The sequence below is a fragment of the Phymastichus coffea genome, unplaced genomic scaffold (genome assembly GCF_024137745.1).
Source record: "Phymastichus coffea isolate CEN01 unplaced genomic scaffold, Cenicafe_Pcof_1.1 PCOF00009, whole genome shotgun sequence".
Lineage (NCBI taxonomy): Eukaryota > Metazoa > Arthropoda > Insecta > Hymenoptera > Eulophidae > Phymastichus > Phymastichus coffea.
In genome coordinates, this window is record NW_026706820.1 from 2,544,138 (window position 1) to 2,564,544 (window position 20,407).

Sequence of the window (20,407 nt, forward strand, 5' to 3'; positions counted from 1 at the left end):
GCAGGCCTAGCTAGACCAAGTAGGGGCAACCGAGCGCGTGAGAGCGAGCGAGACAACCGATACGAGACCGATTGGACGCGAGCAAGGGGAATCGGTAGGGCTAACGGGTGGTTGTTAGACAAGGATAGGCAATATTGACGCTAACGAATAAGCCAATCGGTATTAGCTTAGGGGTGGCGCGACAAATGAAATAAAACCGACGCTATCTTCGCAACCAGTAAGGAAACTAGGCACCAAGACTCGACCAATAACGAAAATATGCGGGTAATAATTAATGAAATAGATGGCGCTGGCATCCGGCTTAGTACCAAGCCGACCAATTGTACGACTTCTAAGGGGAGATAAAGGAAGAGAAGCGGCACCTCGCCAAAAAAACGCGGAGTAGTATCCGCTGAGCTCCGAAGCCGACCGGACACCTGAGCCCGAGAAGCCGCAAAAACGCGAGTGAGTAACCAGTAGCAACGGTAGCAACAGTAGCAAGCAACACCAGCAGCAGCAGCCATAGCAACAACAACAGCAGCAGCAGCAGCCATAGCAACAACAGCAGCAGCAGCAGCCATAGCAACAGCAGGCAGCTGCAGCAGCAACAGTAAACTAAGCGAACATAGATGTGAGTACTCCTTTCTCACCCTAAGTCTAGATCGCGCGTATTACCGGGAGTGCCGTCTGACCCTCGTGCGTCTGTGGAATTTCGCGTGTATCAGAACTCGCTACCTGCTCCATGGGAACTTAGCCTAGATTGTCGTGTATTACCGGGAGTGCCGTATGACCTTCGCGCGGGCAACGAATTCCTCGCGCACATCAGTTTATCGCCGGTTTCTTTGTGCGACCTTCTTTGTTAGGCTACTAAAATTGAGTGAATATCGGCTGACCTTCGCGCGAACATCAAAACTACCCGCGCGCGCGTCAGTTTACCGCCGATTTCCTTTACGCGACTTTCTTCGTTGAATTGCCAAAGACCGAAGGAGTTTTGCGACCTTTGTACGTGATCGGCTGATCTTCCGCGTGCGTGTCAGTCTATCGCTGAATTTCTTTGTGCGACTCTCTTCATAAACGTCTGAATATCGAACGAGCACCGTATGACCCCCGTACGACCAACGAGTTCTTACGCACGCCTTATTCGTCACCGATCTTCTTGCGCGATTTTCTTTGTTAGATCGTCTTATAGAGTGCCGTCCGACCTTGGCGCGGACAACGGATTCTCAGCGCGCGCGTTAGTTTACCGTCGACTTTCCTCTGTGCGATTTCTCCTTGTAAGTTGCCAAACATCAAGCGAGCACCGCATGACCTTTGCGCGGACGACGAGTTTCGTGAGTATGTTGTGTTGACGAAAACTCCTTTATGCGATCGATCGGACTTCCTTGCGTTAAACGGATAGTTTCTAACCTTCGATTAACCGATGATCTCTTGCGCACGCGTTATTTGCCTCCAGTTTTCGTTACACAATTTTTCTTTGTCGACTATACCGAAGATTAAGTGGGTTCTTCCGACTTTCGCACGAACAACGGATTCCCCACGCGCGCGCGCCCGATTAACCCATTAACGACCAAAATGCTCAATTTTTTTGTCGATTTTCAACGCGTTTTTTTCGGTAGTCATAGGCCTAAGAAATTTTTGCAAACACGTATTTGGATGGGAAATTTAACGCTCTTTCAGAATCTTTTTTTAAAATTGCGATTGATTGCGTTATAATAAAGTTATAGCTAATTAAACAATAAAAACCTGAAAAATGTTACGAAAAATCAAGTTTGCGATTTTTTTTAGCAATGTTACCGCTAACAAATTATCAAACAAATATGATGAGAGGTGATTACGACTATCAAAGTATCTCCAGAAATTTTGGTGGAATATTTGAACCACTTCTTCCAACAAAATAGTGGCAAAATAAAAAAAAATCCATAAAAATTGTTTCTCATTTTTTATCTCGGAAATCATTAAGTTTAGATGAAAAGTTCATTGAACAAAAAGTCTTAGAATAAAACGAGAAATACGCCTGAATTTTTTCAGAATTTTCCGAGGCGATTTTTGAATTTTCGGAGAATACGGAAAATCCATTTTTCCAAAATCATCTCGAAAATTCTAAAAAAATTCGTGCGTGTTCTTTGATAAATTCTAAGACTTTTTGTTTCATAAACTTTTTCTCCAAACTCAATAGTTTTCGAGATAAAAAACGTTCTACTCTTAGCATGACCCAGAGATAACGACGAGGACGTAGTAGAATTTTGTCTCCTTTGGGGTGCTTGATTTGAGTGAGTCCCCTTGCCTCTCACTGCAATACGAATTTTTCAGTGTTCTTTTTTGAAACATTCAACACAAATCGATAAATCACATTTTTCACAGATAATTCTCGTTCTTACGGGACAATAAGAACAAAGTTTGAGATTTGTTTGTTTGGACATATTGTGTTTCTCTTTTTTGCATTGTCTCTGCATCATGTAATTTTTAGCTATTGAAAGTGCAAAATCTTTTGTTCCAACCCTTTTTTTCTCATCATTGACAGCATTGAATAGTACAGTAGCATTTACAGTCGAAGCTTGAATTAGTCTTAAAAAAACTTCCCACGTCCACTTTTTTGAACGAATACTTGGAAGTAAATTGTTACAATGTCCGTCGTGGACATTATTGCCACCCATAAAACTGTTATAAACGCTAATAGCCCTCGGAAAAGGTATTTCAACTTTTTTTTCTTCTTGCTTACTGTATCTCTTTGAAAAGGATAATGGAGTTACCGCTGCAGCAGTAGAAATAATCGAAACTGGTTTTGAATCCATCACAGTGATGTAATTTATACCACTGTTCTTATCGTGCTTCACGGCATACTCACCTCTTTGAGCTTTTTTATTTAGAACATTTTTATCTTTGACTCTATCTTCTTTAATAGTACCTGTACATTTTAGCCCAAGCTTCTTCAAATGCACGGCGAGATTTAAGTTTATGAAATAATTATCAAAATAAAGATGGAACATAGATATTTTGCCCGGAGGTATAACACGAAAAACTTTTCTAGTAAATTCATGACAACGTGAGAACCTAATGCTCTCTTACTAAATTTACTTCCCGTTGTAGAATTTTTTCTGCAGTATAAGTCAAAACCTAATACAAAACCATCGGAAGTACAAAGACCCCAGAATTTGAGACCAAATCGTATGGGTTTTCCTCGAATGAATTGTTTTAGAACCGTCCTCGCATAAGACTTAGCCATCATTTCATCGATGGAAAAAGCAGTTCTCCGCACACTGAACTTCATAATATTAATTTCAAATAGGTTTAATAGTGAACGGACACGCCAAGCATAGTCAGTTGGATTTTTATCTTTCGTTTGTGAATATTTGAATTTTGATTTGATCTCTTCAAACTTATTACGTGACATAGCAGAAGAAACAAAGTTACAAGATAAAAAGGGATCACGTGACCAGTAATCCCTCTGAGATTTCCTTTTGTTGAATGAAGTCAAAATGATTATTCCCACGAATGTATTTAAGTCTTTTAACTTTAAATCAAAATTATTTTCTTTGCAAGCATCTATAATATATTGCTTCATTTCAGTTGAGAAAAATGTTTCAAACAGCTCTACTGGCTCCATTTCTTGTATTTTATTTTTTACCGAGTCTTTCAATAAAATTTTGTCTTTCAAATTATCATTATACTTTTTTTCTCCTTCCATCCACTGGAGTTCATGCGTTCTTTCTAATTTAGTTTGAGTTTCAGTATATGTTTTACAAGCTTCTGTGTACGTTATATTAGAAATTTCATCATCCGAATCAGTATCGAAATCTGATCCATCAGAACCAGAATTGTCAGGATTTGAAAAGGTAACTATATCATCGTAAGTGTTCTTTGAAGTATCAATTTCGTACATTTCATGGGAACGAGTGGAACGTCTTTTACGTTTTTGCGACATGTTATATAAAATAATAAAAATACCTAATGAAAATAATTACTACAGTTTTCAATGCTTCTTGTCAAACCTAGACTTTAGAAAACGAAAATAATCTTTTCGATTCGATTTACTGTATGGTCTCAAAATAACAAGAAACTAGTAAGTAATAAAAATGAGCTCACATACAATTTTCTGAATTGCTTTTTTGATATGTGTATATTAGTATACGCTATACAAACTGCATTTGTATACACGTAAAAAGGCAAAACATTATTATATTATTGTTGAATGGCTGTTCTTTATTCTGTATCAAAAATATTAACGCTGCTAGGATTATAACCTAACTCACTTTTTATCTCGAAAACTATTGCATTTAGAGGAAAAGTTTATAGAACAAAAAGTCTTCGAATTTATCAAGGAACATGCCTGAATTTTTTCAGAATTTTTGGATATGATTTTGGAAAAATGGATTTTCCGTATTCTCCGAAAATTCAAAAATCGCATCGAAAAATTCTGAAAAAATTCAGACGTATTTCTCGTTTAATTCTAAGACTTTTTTGTTTAATGAACTTTTCATCTAAACTTAATGGTTTCCGAGATAAAAAATGAGAAACATTTTTTATGGATTTTTTTTTATTTTGCCACTATTTTGTTGGAAGAAGTGGTTCAAAAATTCCACCAAAATTTCTGGAGATACTTTGATAGTCGTCATCACCTCTGATTATATTTGTTTGATGATTTTTTAGCGGTAACGTTGCTAAAAAAAATTGCAAACTTGATTTTTTGCAAAATTTTTCAGGTTTTTATTGTTTAATTAGCTATAACTTTTTTATAACGCAATCAATCGCAATTTTGAAGAAAGATTCTGCAAGAGCGTTAAATTTCCCATCCAAATACGTGTTTGCAAAATTTTCCTAGGCCTATGACTACCGAAAAAAACGCGTTGAAAATCGACAAAAAAATTGAGTATTTTGGTCCTTAATGGGTTAATACGAGTTGTCTTCGCGCGATCGTTAAGCTCCCATACATAGATATCGCCCGATCTTACATAACCGCCCATGATCTACGAAAGTATCCGCACATCGATCCGCACATTACAGCACCCGCTCAGTCATAATCAAACTAAGTCGGAGTCGCGTCACGGTGCGCCGCTCGCGCCCCTACCAGGATAGATTAGGCAGACCACCGCGAGCAATTGACCTTGGGCTGACTTGGGGATATAAATTAATTTAATAAACTCGAATCCTTATTAACCCATTGTTATTATTGACTTTGCCCGTTCGATTACCTCATCCCCCGTAGCTTTCGTGGTCGGTCCTGAGATTAACGAACGCGTTTGCATGAGCTAGTTGTGATTTCGACAATCGGTATCGTAAATCACGCAACCGGTCGATCGGGATCCTGTCCTGCCTATTGGATGGTCGACGAGGTGTCCTGAGACGCCATTCCGATGTACCCGCTGCTGAGATAGGAGTCCCGTGCCCCGAACATCACTGATTAGCCGTCGAGCTGCAGTCGTGGGTGGCTAAAATCAACCGTTGTTCCCCTTTCTCTCGATTGACTCTCTCTTTTGAACGACTCAGTTTAGGACTGCGCGCTCCCTCTTCTCTCTCATCCCTTGTAGGTGATTCCACGAGGTCAGCGTATGACGACTGCAGCGGAAGGAAACAACGGGGGAACCACCCGACAACCATAGCGACCAGGACCCTAAAGCCGATGCTGCAGCGCTACCTGTCCCCCTAATGCGAGGACACAGTAGCTGGCGCCCAACTAAAAATAAAAGCTGCATACATCGACTGATTGTGCCGCTGGCGGCGGTCGAGGGCGGAAGAATTGACCACTACTCGTTTTCCCCTCTCCCTCCCTCGTCGCAAATGGCGCCCAACGTGGGGCCCACGCCATCGAGATAATTGACGATTAGTAGCTGGAATAGTGCCCCCGATTCGACCAAGTAGTGTACCACGACCGCGAGTCCGGCGATAACTAGCGAAGCGAGAAATTCGAAGAAATTTGGCGAATACTGCGATGTAATGTTATGATTATATGTTTATTTATGTTGGAAATTAATATGCTGCTAAAAATAACATTTACTAATAAGGTATATATATGTATGTGGGCTGACTGAGAAAGAATTTTGTGATTTTGTTCCTGTTCGGATAGATCTTGAGAAGATCTTGATTATTGAGTTTGACTCGGGACCGTTATCTCCCCTGTTTTAAATTAGAGGAAATTTTCTGTGGTTGACCTGTGAAAGTATCTGGCTAGATCTTTTGTTTAGCTGATAGGGCTTGAAATCAGTTTATTGACCGACCTTGGACAGGTCGTTGATTAGGAGCTTGACCACTGGATCCGTACGACCTCGCGACTTTCTGTCCCAGGTAGCAAACCCCGATTGGACTTAACTCCGAGCGTGGAATGAAACCAGACTGTTGACCAGTCGAACTGGCTAGTAGGGGCACGCTAGACCTCCGGGAACCGAATGACCTCGCGACCGTAAACCTCAGTGATAAACCCCGACTGGACGTAACCCCTTCAGTAATAGCAAAACTTGACCGAGTATTAAGCCAGGAGACCACAGTGCTTAACGCATTAGCAGTTTGGCGTAAGATGGCATCCAATACGGGTACAGGAATACCAACCCCAAGGACCGAAGATGTAGTTACTCTTGGAGGACCTGAGGATCAGCCATGGGACAACCTGAGGATGTGGAACACCTTAAGGAAATCACACGCTGGACGAGAGATAGCGGTGACAATTAAGGAGATGATAATTGACGAGGTATACGGGGAGATGAAGCGACTTAGGCTACCGATAGCTGGGTTACATGATGTTGACCGCCTGGAGTACTTGCGGTACCGACTGCGGGAGGAGCAGATAAAACCGGACCATCGGATTAAAGGGTCCTTACATCTCAGCACCTTCCCAGCTTACTGCACAGTATGGCGCCCTGTGGAAACCAGTAGTGACACTCAGACGTACCAATCGGAATCCACAGCAACAGAAGGACGAAGTCGCCCAAGGCCCAAGCCTACCAAGACTACTGAGGAGAGTGACCGTGATCAGGGTGCTCGACCGGAAGCAAAGACGCCCAAGGTTCACCCGCTCCCTAAAACGTCTAGTCAAGTTAATCTGCCCGACCTTGCTGATCCTAGTACTTCGGAGGATAACACTGTTGATCCGACAGGAAGGTTACGACGATCTAAACGTACCCATCAAACCTCAGTAATCAGTGGAGCACGCAATAATAAGAAGGCCGACGCTGTCGTAGAACAGCCGGCTACGAAGGGTAGAAATCTGCGGAGGTTACCACACATGAAACAGCCATCCAGCCTGAGATGCAACTAGAACCTTCAGAGCGAACGAAGAAAGGTGTCGCTGAATTGAGTAGAGCAGACAAAGGGATTGATACCGACGAGTAAGTCGTCAGGGAGAGTCAAAGGATTGGCCGAGGCGAAGGCTCCTTTCGAAGAGCAGACTTGAACAGGTCCCTGCTTTAGTTAGAAGACGAAGACAGAATGGAACTATTAACCGAACCAGAAACTAGCCGGAAGGATGACCTGATCCGGTATTACCGGGACAGACCTAGGACATCGTGCAGTAGACAGCTGCATCCTAGTAAGGATCGACCCATCAGTTCGCACCGCCAAACGAAGACATCTGCCTATGTGAATGCCTCACGGGTTAGCGAATTAAAATCAGAATCATCAGTTGATATGGCAAGTGAGAGCTATAGGAGGACATCCCCGCGTAGACCCTCTTCGAATCAGCCTAAGCGAAGACACTGTAAGTATTCGAGCCCGGATCAACGTAACGATAAGCGTGATAATCGATCGCACACGACTGACTGCAGATCTCCTAATCAGACTACCAGACAGCCAACGAAATCGACTCGCTCAGTCAAGTCCAAGTCGAAGCAAGTGATCCTGAGTCCTATACGATCACATAGGAAGACCCATTGCTGCGACCGTGACTGCGAAGTGAGTGATAACCGAAGCCTAGAGTATACCATGCACACGAGAGCCACAGTCGAGGACATAGGCATGAGAGAGCTGATCAGCATTCAAGGCGTTTCCATCGAAGTAGGGATTCGTTTTTGGATTCGGACAGCAGCAGTGAGCGAGACAGTCCAACTCGTGGCCATAGACCAGTTAAGGTCCACTCACACCACCGTCGCAGGTATAACCGCGACCATTGGCGGGAACCCGAACGCTACGTATTCGAGACCAGTGAATCCGAGTATTCGAGCGACCTCCAGAGTAGCCCTGATCGATGGCGCTCGCATCGACACAGGCATAACGAAGAATACGACTTGGCTAAGCGCGACTTGAGAAATATAAAAATACTGGAAAGCAGGAAGATTAAATACAATGGATCAGACGGCCCAGAAGAAGTCATCGGACAAGTTGAGGAAGTTAAGGCCCGGACCGGAATGACCAGCAGAGACTTATTTCACGTGATATCGTCCGCATTCAGCAAGGAAGTCGCATCCTGGTACCGTAGTCTGGCCAAGGAAATTCATTGCTGGAAAGATTTAAAGCGAGCCTTGCGAGACCACTATGGACGCAGACTGACTGACGATGATATTGAAGAGGAGCTACGATGTCGATCACAGGCCCAAGGGGAGACCATCATCGACTACCTCGATGCCTTTCGACACATTGCAAGTTTCTTCAAACATCCACTGTCCACCTCGATCCAGATTAAGATTGCCCAGCGTAATTTATTGCCAGCTTATAGGAGATATATGACCAATAAGCATATACGACACTTTAGTGATCTGACTTATTATGGGCGAAAGTGGGAGAATCTGGAGGAAATGGATAAGCAATATCACCCTCCGTCAAGCAAGACGCGCTTTTCAGCAGCGGCACCAAAGAACAGTAAGAAAACGGCCAAGATTTCTTCAATAAGTTCAGATAAAGTAGAACCAAATAAGAGCCATGAGACTCTACCTCTGACATGACGTCGAAACAAGATCGAAAGCCAAAGGCCAGGGAACCCGTGAAGGTCAAAACGACCACAATACCCAAAGAGCATCCTGACGCACCGATGTTGGCCCAGGTTATGTCATCAGTGAATCCGCACCAGTATTTAGGGCTACCACCGGTCCCTCCGACCGTCACCGTTCCAACTTCAAACGGCATGACGAACTCGGTTCCTCCTCAATCAAATCAAGGGTATAAGTCTCGATGGTTACAACCCTCGATTCTACCCTTGCGACCTCCTCTTAACCCTCAGCCGCCCCAGCCAGACCGCCAGCCCTATAGGCCTGAATAATGCAGAGCGTGCCCAGATGAACATGATTATAGAAGATGCCCGAGAAGGAAGTGCTATTTCTGCTACGAGCCTGGACATATGGCAGGACAATGTCCAAAAAGAGCTGCCCTTTTTCCGAGAGACCGACCGCGAGAGCCAAGAGGAATGTTCTACCAAGTGTGTAGGCTACCAGGAGTGCAATTCGATTTCTGCAAGATCTGCAGTAGCCGTCGTACTGGGCTTCTGGGAAACGAGGTTTCGGGGGAGTAGACGAGCCCGCTACTTCCCTGTGCCATCAGCGATGTACAATAGAGGGCTTCGAGAAGGATACACAATGGAAGGAAGAGGATGAGAAAATAGAGGATTGGCGCACTAGACGAGACCAAGCGATAACGGATGTGGAACCTATGGACCGGACCGTCAACGCCTCAATTGACCCTGCAGACGAGTTCTGAGAAGTCAGACATGCCCATTGACCGACCTCTCTGGACGGACGACGAGTCTCTGAGCAAGCTACTGCGGACGCTCGAGACGCCTGACACTCTCATCCTGCAACTTCCTACCAAGTGCATCCCGACCGATTCAGGGGTGAAGAACGCTTCGTACCCACTCCTGGGTGAGAAGAAGCTGGAAGATCTGGAGTTCGTTGACCGGGCCGTGGATATATCGTGCTCTGGGTTTAACAGTGATCGAACTTCCAGTGACCGACCTGCAGGAAAGCGAGTGATAAGCGAAGGCAAGTCCCTCTGGGAGTTAGGCCAGATGGATGCAGGCCTCAGGGGGAAAGATGAAGAAGAGCTTTCACCCGACTCTAAGGACAGCATAAATAACTTAGATCCGGGGGCGATGAGCAATGACGCAAGTTCATGGGAGTCAGGCCAGATAGATGTAGACCCCAGGTATATGAAGCAGCAGTGCATGATTACCGTTAGCCCTGAGGAAAGCTGCGACAACTCAGGAAAACGGATGGCACCAAAAAATAGAGTAAGACGGTGACCTTCGCTGATTTCGAGAATAGCAGAAATAACTTGGAGTCATATGCGAAACCTCAATAGGAGGAGGATACCCAGCTATGCGGGCCGGCCGACTGCTCAGGAAAGACTACGTCATTTGACGCCGGATTGACCGATCGATCGGACGGTCCAGAAGTGATCAAAATGGGGCTACAAATAAACCAGGGACCCTCCAAGTTAAGAGCGCGCTTTGCGACAACCGTCTATTCATCCCTATCGCAATCGGCAAGGTAGTGTACGACGCCCTGATAGACTCGGGTGCGTCAGTATCTATCGTGGGACCTACGATCACGACCCAGTATCGAGACCAACTAATACCGCATTTTAGTGAAGTACAAGGGGTGACCGGGGTGATTGAAAGAACGAAAGGAGAGCTACCCCTCCACGTAAGCTGTGATGGGCATACGGTGAGGTTTAACTTCAAAGCGATGACTAACCTGACCGGACCGCCGATCATTCTAGGCTTAGATTTCCTGACTGAATGGGACATGGTCTTACTATTCAAGGATAAGAAATGGAGGATGCATGGGGGACGATGGCACTATTTGAGGCCTCGTAAATCAAACGATGCTCCAGTCTTCTCTGCGAAATGTGCAGGGCTGATAGAAATGAGAACCGTCAAAACTGAAAGGCTAAATGAAGTAACAGAGAGACTGCTCCCACCTAAGACTGACCAGCTAGGACGCACGCCCATAGTGAAACATTTGATTGACGTAGGGGGTTCCAAGCCAGTTAGATTAGGAATACGCAGGATGTTACTAGCAGTGCAGAAGATTGTCTGAGAAGAGATTAAGAGGATGCATGATCTAGGGATCATAAGACAGTCTAAGAGTGCCTGGAGGAGCGCACCTGTAATGATCCGAAAGCCTGATGGGACCTGGAGATTCTGCATTGACTATCGAGATCTAAACAAGATGACCCGCAAAGACTCGTACCCGCTTCCAAACATGGACTCGATATTGGACCGACTTAGATATGCGCGATACATTAGCAAGATAGACCTACGACAAGCCTACTTTCAAATCGCATTAGAAGAAGATAGCTGCCAATACACTGCCTTCGCGAGTCCTGGTGAGGGATTATGGGAGTTTGTGGTGATACTATTCCGACTAGTAAATGCACCGGCTACGTTTCAACGACTATTCGAACCGGACTGGGAACCATATGTTTTCCCTTACCTGGACGACATTATAATAGCGACAGAAAGTTTTAACGACCATTTACACTTTTTGGAGTTAGTCCTCAGACGACTCAATGACGCTGGCCTACAAATCAACGCCAAGAAATGTGAATTCAGATGCTCCCGCCTAAACTACCTGCGGTTTCTATTAGACCATGATGGACTTCGGCCGGACCCGGACCGTACGAACTCAGTATTAGAATTCCCAGTACCTCACACCGTCACGCAATTGAAGAGTTTCTTGGGAATGGTGGAGTGGTACTCCCGATTCATTAAGAATTGCTCTGAGATCAAAGTTCCGATACAGAAGCTGACAAAGAAGAATCAGGTATATACCTGGAGACCGGAGCAGCAATTAGCTTTTAAAACGCTAAAACAAGCCTTGACGCAAGCTCCAGTACTAGCCCGTCTCGATTTTAGCCGACCCTTCACTGTCCAGACCGACGCGAGCGATTTCGCCATCGGAGAAGTGCTAAGCCAAGAATTCAACGATGGTGAATATCCGATAGTATATATCAGCAGATCGCTAACAGGACCTGAGCCCAACTATTCTGTGACTGAGAAGGAATGTTTGGCTGTAATATACGCGATAAACAAACTGAGACCATATCTAGAAGGATATGAGTTTACCATCGTGACCGACTACAGCGCCCTGACTTGGCTCTTTAGCAATAAAGAACCAAAAGGTCGCTTAGGCCATTGGATCCCAGAGCTACAACTATGGCCCATGATCGTTAAGCATCGGAAGGGAAACCTACATGGCCTACCCGATGCTTTATCGCGAATGACACCAGGGCCAGATGCCATATCAGCCTTCAAGTTGATCAAGGATACCTGGTACCTGCGACGAATATGGGATGTTAATCAGAATCCAGCAAAATTCGCGGACTGGAAGATCGAGGATAATATGCTATATTATCATCGGCTACATGAGTCAACTGATCCGATCACCGATGGAGAGACTAGCTGGAAGCTCGTAGTACCTGACGAATTTAGACACCAGATAATGCACGACGCCCACTGCCTAACGACGACCGGCTACCTAGGAGTTGAAAAGACCTATCTGACAATTGCCCAAGACTACTACTGGAGAGGGATGTATACCGACATATACAACTATGTAACCCGCTGTGAGAAATGTCAGAAGTATAAAGCCAGTCAATTAGGACCCCAGGGTTTGATGGGCCGGCGGAATATTGACCGACCATGGGCAGTAGTAGCAGCTGATACTATGGAATTCCCCAGGAGCAAAACTCAGAATAAGTATCTCCTAGTATTTCAAGACCTATTCACGCGCTGGATTGAGTTCAGATCGGTACGAGCAGCCAATGGTAAAAGCGTTGTCCGAGCTTTCGAAGAATTGATACTATTTCGATGGGAAACCCCTGACTACCGGCTGACCAATAATGGCAGGGATATGCCAACAGATACGTGGATACCATGTTGCAAGAATATGGTATCAAACACGTTACCACCGTACCATACCATCCGCAAGCTAATCCCGTCGAACGCACGAACCGCACGTTAAAACCCATGATTGCAACTTTTATTAATAATAGCCATAAAGATTGGGACCAGCACCTAAACGAATTCGGCTACGCGATAAATACGGCGGAAACAAACCTGGGGAAAACAGCCAGAGCTCTGCCGAGTCGGGAATCATTCTCCTAACTAAAGGAGAAGGCTTGGATAGCCCCACAGACAAACCCAAACCGACCAGACGAGACTCAACTCCAGAGACCAGGAGGTCATCCAGCCCAGGAGAATCGGTAGTCCTCACCACCCGGGAAGAAAATCTGTCTGAAGACAGTCCAGGGGAGCCGACGCCGACAACAACCACTGCCGAAAGCTCACCGGCAAAAGGCCAACGCGATGCATCATCTCAACACCATCCACACCCGGGATGGCTACCGGTCATGGACGTTAACCAAACCCCGCGGACTGCAGTTAATAGGACCACTTTAACCAGCGAACTGGAAGAAAGGAGGATCCGGGGGGAAAATGGCCGAAGAAGAAAGTATAATCTTAGAAAAAATCTGGAATTCAACGACCTAGTAAGCATAGTGGACCAATCGGGCGCGTTTAGCGAAGAACCAGGCCCCCCAACCCAACCCGCCCACCACCACCCCGAGGTGTCCGCTCCTGGACAAACCACGAAACCCACCCCAGAGATACCGGAGCAAGCTTCGGGAATCTAAGACCAATCCCCACAGACCCGACCGTAGATCCTCCTGGCCGCTTCAACTGCTGGATGCCCGGACACAACTACCGAACATGCCCACGACCGTCTAAAGCCAACCGTTACTGCGGAAACTGTGGCCGGAGGGATACCGGAGTTGAGACTTGCCCGAGATGCGCGGAGGAGTACTGGCGTCGCCAGGACATGTCAGCCGCGAACCGACCATCATTTAACATTGTGCATCCAGAGGCCCCACCCCCCTCCTACGAAGAGGTGGTACAGCCAACAACTATAAATAGACCAGGACCAGCAACCGGCGCTATTCCACGCCCTCCTAAGGACAACAGACGCCAACACCGTCATCACTTAAATCACAGTCGACCCCGCACTAGGACCTCACATGAGGAAGAACATGACATTGAGGACCGCCAGCAGGAGTTAGATAGACTCTGTCAAGCCGTGAAGACCGCTGTAACTTAGAGAGGACCGGGAGAAACCGCAGTTCAAACTACTGCGAAGAATCCAGTAGCGACTAGACTACAGATAATAAACCAGCCGCTGGGCCTATTAATCATACCTGATTGCATTTATTTGACCTTGTCCGACCTTCCCTAACCATCTTTTCAGGTAACTGAACCAGCAGTCGAGAACCAGCAAGAAGCAGATCATCAGTGAATTCGCGATGACCGACCAATCACGGTGCATCTGAAATACACCGGATTAGTGGGGGAGGGCTATGTAATGATGCATCATCACAAGAAAACTATCCTACCGTACGTTAGCACCGCTCCCGATAGAAACATACGACCGAACAGCTGTTAGGAATAGGAAACTCACCGTCGAAAGCAATCTTCACACTCTCTTTCTGCTTACTACTCGGAAGAAGATAGTACAGAAAGTGTACTATCTTCTTTCGAACTCTCATACTCTACAATAATCACATGCTTAACTTTAGCATTCTCACTCATATTCCTATCTACTACCCTAACAGAGAAAGAAGGCGTCGAACTGATAATTTCTGCCTCGTTCTCGCCTTACTTTCTTATCTCAATTTTATTTATCCTACTTATAGTATTTTTGCTTCTTGCCCAAAGTACCTTCTCTACCTCAATGGCTTGCTCGATCCATTTTAAGTAGAAGACGTCGAGCGGTCAATGGCTCCCGCAACGAGATTTCCCTGCTTCACTTGATTATAAATCGGGCATTCAATAAAAATCAATCTAGCGGTTTCACATATCTAACACACTGGCGCGCGTTCGGTAGATTGAACTGGGCAATTATTAGCCTAGTGCCTTGATTACTGACACTTATAGCAAATAACATGTGTATTGACCTGAGTCACGGGACATTGCGCCATTTTATGTCTTACTACGTTGCAATTGAAAGACGTTCCTGTAAACGGCCTATCTGAATTACCTCTAAAGGTGCCACCTATTAGATCATGATGCTGCGGAATTAAGCTGGGGGCTACACCTGCAGTCAGGGCTAGCGAAATATGCGCGTTCTATTGAGCAGCAAAGCTTCTTTCTCAGGTTGCTTAGTTGCCGGCAGCTTCTTACCAGCTGCAACCATGGTGACTTCACTGTTCTGTTTTTCGCTCTTTTTACCTAGCTTTTTCTTTTGCTGTTGCGCTAAGTTATAATAAGTAAGCTACAGTCTCTACCGATTTTTGCCTACCCTGAGACTTTCTGGCCCTAGTATAAACAGATTCCAGTATCAACGGCGCGTCCGCAGTTGGCGGGCGCTCCCACCTTTTCCAACCTGCCATACGATCTTCTAACGCCATACCCGACACTTTAAAATTATTTAAGTCTTTAAAGGTTTTAGTTTTGAGATACCTATTATACCTCAGATGTACCCTTCAACGATTATCGCTAATTGTCGCCTTACTGAAACTGGCGAGTCGAATCAACGTAAAATCATCTGACATGCCGCCACATAATCTACGATTTTCTTGTCTTCGCCGTACATTCTCTGCCGTAACTAACCGTATACCTACTCCCTGTTCAACCTGTGGTAAAATTCGCTAGAAAAGCTCATTTTCAAATCTTTAAGAGTTTTTCAAAGACCGCGATTTCCCTCATACCACGAACGCCCTTTGTCGCGAATTGTGGTATTAGCATCTCTCCATTAAAGATGGAAGGGTAGTGCTGGCAATCACTCAAATCTGACAAAAAGCGTTTATACCGTTTTTAACTAAAAATCCTAGAGACCAAGCATTGAGTGTACTCACTCCGTGTGCAGGTACACCGTTAATATACTATACTCGCGAAGGGCTGCACTGTTTGCTCGGTCTTTCTAGTTTAATTGCTCTACTCTTTCTCGGTGATCTGCTTATCTGAGTATCGCGACTATCGCTCTGCAAAAGACACGTACTCGTATCAGGGTCATCACAATACTTCTGATTTTCCGCTTTACTTCGCCTCGGCTGCATCGTGCGTCCCGCAGTCATCTTAGCGGCTATCCAGCCCTCATTCGATGATACAGGTATATGCGCCTCACCTTTGGTAGCTGCCTCTACCTCATGCTTCTAATCCTCGACCCATGAATTTACTTTATGCGCCGTGTACGTTGTATTTACCGATCTGTTCAGATTGGCCGTGATAACGCGCTACCTGCTCGTGCGCTTGCATGCACCGATCGCTAAGTCGCAGCCGCTGGCACGTTAAGAAACTCTCTTTCTACCTTATAAACTGCATTAACATCATTCGCGATGCCCTGCCTTACTTCTCGCCTATAAATCCAACGAGGCACTACTATAAAGGTCTCCTAGATTTGGTTTAGTTCACTTGAGTTACGCGTGTCTTGATCTCGCGAGTCTCGTTCGCGCACGAGTCCACTCGCGTTATCCGATGGCAGTCTGCGCATGATTATCCTGTTCTTACACGCTAACGATATTGTCCCGTCTTACTCAATGCGTTGATAAATTAAAAACATTTTATCCTTATTTTTCTAGCTACAAATTTTTCAATATTACTGGTGCAGTCGATGGATTTCAATAACTCATTTTCAATACACAATACACTGTTATCATTTAATTTTTTTTGTGTCATTGTGGTTCTATGGTTATCTTTAATTAAGGAGAGCCTTGAAAACAATCTTTCCCCACTAGCATTATACTTAAAAATATGCGCATAACGATTTCAATATTGGGAAGAATAGCAAATAGATTTTCTTTATACATGAAATTATACATTTTACTAATAGAAAGTTTTGGAGTCTCTTGAAAAATTTTACAGTTTGTAGATAACTTTTAAAATGGATGAATTCCAACTCTATATTGGCTGCATCTAAATCCTTAGGGTAAAATGTACAAAGCTTTTTGCTATAGTTGAAAATCTGTAGATCATTGAACATTAGAATTTCAGTGATAAATGAAAATCTCTGAAAAAATGTTTTATATTGAGCACTCCTGCTTCCTAATTCGAAAGATAATTTGTCAACTGCGACTAAAAATACTTCAGTCCTGAATTTATCCTTTGCTGTTAACACAACGTCGTCAGTCGAACTTTGTACGTATGGATTTTTGAGGTTTGGCTTTTTGACGCACTTATTGCTTTCTTTGTAAACAGGAGTAGAATAGCCTATCAATTTGATTGCCACGGTCGAAGTCCGTGTAGGCATATGCTTAAGTCCGGCTCTGAAAAATAAATATCACTTTTCTAGCCTTACGATACAGAACTCAATAATAAATGAAAGAAATTTTCGTTTTATTATGATATATCAGTTACTTTTTGGAAAAATCAACAATTTAAAAAAGTTTTGACGCTTCAGTCAAATTTTCGAAGACTTATAAATTAAAAGTTAATTTTAAAAAAAGAAAGTACAAAATGGGACTAATTTAAATATATTTCATGTATTCTCAATAAAAAAATATCATTAAATAATTATCAGACCTTCGAAAGTAGCAGAACATATCATCAAAAACATAAAATAAAATAAAATAAAAGAAAAAATGACTGAAAAATAAAGTTCTTGCTTTTAATGTTTTTCAGGTTAATTCCAAAATAAAATTAATAAGGCAATAGAATTATACGCGAAAAACACATTAAAATCATATATTATATAATTATAACCATTATATAAATTAAAATCAACATTTTAACTCTCAATCTTTAATTTTCCAAATGTTACGGTAAGGGAAGGTTGGAAGTTCGTTCATCGATTTCTCATATAATGGTAACAATAAATGATTGGAAAGTTATTTTCCACGTAGAATACGATGATACCATGAGTTATATCGTAGGATAAAGCTAAAAAGCACTAGATGCGACAAACAGGATATTTTAGGTGATTTTTATTATTATAGTTATGTTTTGCCACAATTCAAAAATTCACAAAAGTCTGTAAATTATTTAATGGTATTTTTTGAATCAAAATATAAACTATGTGCTTTTCTTATCCCGGTGTTTTTTTAATTTTTTGTAAATTAATTTCAATATTTCAAATCGTTCTAGAAATTATAATTAGGCATCAAAAATTTTTTAAACTGGTTACTTTTGCAATGCTTGAAAAAGTCTCATATTTAATTTAATACCTTTTTTACGAGCCTAAAATATAACTGAGATATTATAGGAAATCTAAAAACACCTATTGTGACATTCGATTATTCTCCGAAAAGAATCTAGGGATTTGTTAATCTAGGAGAAGAAGGCTTTAATACATGTTTACTTTTTTTAAATCGGTGTAGGCAGATTCGCCTATCTTCTCCATGTGAGCACTTCGAGGTCATAAAAGCTATAAGCAATGTTTGTGAGAGAAGATCACTAGTAGTTTTATAAGGGAACATTCCATTAATGTTTCACTTGCAGCTTTTTTTCTTTTTATTCGGATAAAATGAAAAATCGCACATTCCAATACTGTTGTTTCATTCTTTAACTTAAATAAAGTGTACCTTTTTGTTTTTAATCAGTATTGAATGCGGGGTTCTATTCTTATTTCTATAGACATCTAAAGTGAAATTTTATTTTAGGAATCCCTTAATATTTAATGAATGAGTCAAAATAGACAATATTTTTAATGTATAATAAAACGTTAAAGTTTTAAGGTACATAACCATGTTTAGATGCGTTGATGTGCAAGAGATTTATATTTACTAAAGGGTCTTACAGTCTATGTATCTATGTCATTGCTCATAAATATGCATGAGCGATCAATTTCTTACAAACCAGCATGGTATATTATACACTGATGTGTAAGCAAATGTGTAGAGGGTGGCACCGTAGCCTAGAGCACGGTATTCAATTAATTTAATAGGCCGACAGTTGTTGTCTGTCGAGCTCTTTATTCTCTAAGGGTGTTAGTGATTGTAATGATCGTCACGCCCATCGAACCTGTCATTATTTGACCCTGCTTTCTTTAAGTTGACATTACTGACTTTTGCTGACTTTTGCCACAAATTGAATAAGAATATATACAAATCCAAAGCAAACAAGTCTCAAAAAAGATAAAACTCGGTAACTAGTTTCTTTTTTAGTTTTCGTACTAAAAAATAATATTTTTACTAAAAGATTTCGTACTAAAATATATAATTAATAATAGATGCCGTCGTATTGCTACTACTAAGACTGCAAAGTTTTTGGTTGTTACGCACTTTTTTTACGAATAAATTATCGCAATTTGGATTGGCTTAGATCTTCTTTCCAATTATCTTAAAAGCATAATATATGCTTTACTAATTCAAGAAGATTGTTCAGATAATTTATCGGTCATATTTATCAAATACGGAATGATTGACAACTTTAATAAGAATGAAAAGGAATATGATGCCTAGAATATAATTTCAGAAAGCATCCTATTATAAAATGTAGTTATTATATTTTAACCTTATATTCAGTTTTAGAAACTAACTACACATATACATTAAAACAAATTATCAATAGAAATATCAATTTATGGAACGATATTCAAGAGCATTGTAACAATAACTGTAAGTATAAAAAAAAAGTATCACTTTGTATTGACCCTTAAAAAAATTTGATAATTAAACTACTACTATTTATAAATAAAAATAAATTAAGCGGAATCATTGTTAATGAAGTTATAAGAACTAAACTTTCTATAAGTGATAAATATTTTAGAAAATAGTAAGTAAGATTTTTCATTGTGGACAGAATTTGGAAAATAGACATTATATCAATACATTCATTGAATGTACTAATTTGGTTATCTTTCTGATTCTCAATGCGTTAAAATCGCGTTTCAAAGTCTCGACAGATATGTATATATTTCAAAAATATTTGAATATATATGAACCGGCGCCGTCCTATTAATAAATTATTCGATTCCTCGTGGAGGACGGATTTATGCAAGAAGCGTCGTATTATAATGGTTTACTAATATACTTATTATTAGTACTACTAATTTATATTTTTTCATGTTGAAAAGGATGTAAAAATATTTGTAATATTTAATAATGAGGTATTTATAATTCTTTAAATGGAATCGCAAAATAAACTTTTGGGCAAATAAAATTTACAGGAACGCTTTTGGAACTTCCTAACTTTTTTATTATTATTTTCTCAATATTTATTTATTTATTTATTTTTATTTATTTATTTATTTATTTTTATTTATTTATTTATTTATTTTTATTTATTTATTTATTTTTATTTATTTATTTATTTATTTTTATTTATTTATTTATTTATTAGCAGAGTATATATACATTAATTACATAGTCACAATAAACGATTTGATTCGTAATAATAAAAAGTTATTAATTAATGAAAAATTTTAATTTTTTCGTATTATTGCTTTATTAAAATCGCTTTGAGGATTTATACCAATAAGGATTAATATTAATTTTATTCGATACTAATTATCATTTTTAGATAATACCATGTATCTCAATTTCTTATTCTATGCATTTTTAAGTTTTGAAAATAACAAAGATTATT